This window comes from Carlito syrichta, unplaced genomic scaffold, assembly GCF_000164805.1.
Source record: "Carlito syrichta isolate Samal-C Ts95f unplaced genomic scaffold, Tarsius_syrichta-2.0.1 Scaffold303670, whole genome shotgun sequence".
Taxonomy (NCBI): domain Eukaryota; kingdom Metazoa; phylum Chordata; class Mammalia; order Primates; family Tarsiidae; genus Carlito; species Carlito syrichta.
Window position 1 is genome coordinate 127644 of NW_007247766.1, and position 2331 is coordinate 129974.

Consider the following 2331-nt stretch of genomic DNA (forward strand, 5'->3'; position numbering starts at 1 on the left):
TGTGTGTGTGTGTGCTTTTATATAATATTTATATGAGACTGCACAAGAATAGGTATGTCATGCTCATAAATATCCTTTTCCATGAAATACTCACAGCAGTCTCATATTACACTCTGCCATAAAATTTAGTTTATAACAATTTATGATAATCTGACTAATGATATTTTCACGAGTATCTATACTAAAGGGAAATTAAAACACATGGTAATGGAAATATAAGAACCAGATAACATGCTTCATTTCAATAGCAGAGCATACTTTCATTTTATCCACTTAGGTCTCACCTTCCTGTTTTACCGCTAGATTATATTATAGTACAGACTACAATTTCAGACTTCAATTCTAGAGGGGATGACAGTAACACACTAAAAGCTTACATTTCTCAGGGTTCCTCACAGCTAGTAGTGGCCATGTGATAAAACAGCAAACCCCACAAGGAAAGCAGGAGGCAGCGCCAGATGGCCCCTTCCCAACAGGACACCAACTGTTCACACAAGAAAGCACCTTCATAAAAGCCCAGAATCAGCTGAGTAATCATACCAAGGACAGAGGCACCAAAGAAGGTTGGAAGACAGCCTTGTAATACCTCCACCCTCCTTCCTGTCCTTCACAGCTCTCACCAAGGGAGAATCTGTGTGCTTGGGTGAGGGACAGCAAAGGGACTATGAAAAATTGCATAGGAACTTAGCACTACCCTGTGACAGCAGACAAAACACAGGGCAGGTTCCGGCTTCCCAAAGAGGAAGCATTTAGACCAGCTGGATCTGAGGGGCATCCTCCACCTCAGTGGCAGGAACTTCAGTACAGGCCAGCTCCACCAATGCCTGACCAGAGTAGCCCGGGATCCACAGTAAATCTGAAAGGCAGTCAGGCCACAAGGAGGCAGCCCTTACTCAAGCTGGGAGGCCAAGGGCATGTTTGCATCACCCGCACCAACTCCAGGAAGTACAGCTCAGTGGGAGATAAACACCTTCTGAATGAGACTCTGCCTGGTAATCCAGAGAATTCTCCAGGATCTTACCCAAGCCCATCACGGTGGAACCTCTGGAACTCTGCAGGAGTTGCAGAGACACTGGGCTTGGGCCCATAGTGCTGATGTGGCTGCGGTGACCCCAGGCTTAGATCACAACACTCAATTCCCTTGAAATACTCAGAAAGCCGTCTCAAGAAGAGCAAGTACATGCAGGCCCATGCTACAAGGACTGGAATAAATCTAACTCTTCAGTATCCAGATAGCTATGAATATGTACAAGTATGAAGACCCTCCAAGAAAACATGACCTCACCAAACGAGGTACATTAGACACCTGGGACCAATCCCAGGGTGACAGAATATGCAACCTTTCTGATAAGAGAATTCAGAAAGCTGATCTGAGGAAGTTCAACAAACTTCAAGACATCACAGAGAAGGATTCTCTGAATCCTACAAGACAAATTTAACAAAGATATCGAAACTGAAAAAAAAAAATCAAGCTGAAAAATTTAAATGAAAAGTGAATCAATCTCTCAATAGCAGAACTGATCAAGCGGAAGAATGAGTAAGTGAGCTTGAAGACAGGTTTTATGAAGATACACAGAAAAATAAAAGAACAAAACATGCCTATAAGATCTAGAAAACAGCCTGAAAAGGGCAAATCTAAGAGTTACTACTGGTCTTAGAGAGACTGAGTTAGAAAAGTTTATTCAAAGAAATAATAGCAGAGAACTTTCCAAATCTACAGGAAGGTGCCAAATCTATAGGAAGGTGTCAATATTCAGGTACAAGAAGGTCATAGAATACCAAGCAAATTTAACCCAAATAAGACTACCTCAAAGCATTCAATAATCAGACTTCCAAAGGTCATGGATAAGAAAGGATCCTAAAAGTAAGAGAAAAGAAAACATATATAAAGGAGTTCCAACATGTATGGCAGCAGACGTCTCAATGGAAACTTGACAGGCCAGGAATGAGTGGCATAATGTCTTCAAAGTGCTGAAGAAAAAAACAAAAACAAACTTTCAACCTAGAATTATTATAACTAGCAAAAATATCCTTCAAACATGAAGGAGTAATAGCTTTTTCAAGATTAACAAAAGCTGAGCGATTTGGTCAACGCCAGACCTGTCCTATAAGAAATGCTAAAGGGAGTCCTTCAGTCTGAAAATAAAGGAAGTAAATGAGCAATAAGAAATCATCTGAGCCAGACTCAGTGGCTCAACCTGTAATCCCATGCCTTTGGGAGGCTGAGGTGAGTGGATTGCCTGAACTTGCGAGTTCGAGACCTCATCTCTCCAATAAATCAAAAAATCAGCCGGGTGTGGTAGCGCATGCCTGTAATTCCAGCTACTTGGA

General features: G+C 41.8%; 1 protein-coding gene across 1 annotated transcript in view; it reads right to left on the reverse strand.

Annotated features, from left to right (window-relative positions):
* LMBRD1 (LMBR1 domain containing 1) overlaps nt 1–2331 on the reverse strand; it is a 113811-nt gene that overhangs the window by 22418 nt on the left and 89062 nt on the right. The window lies entirely within an intron of this gene.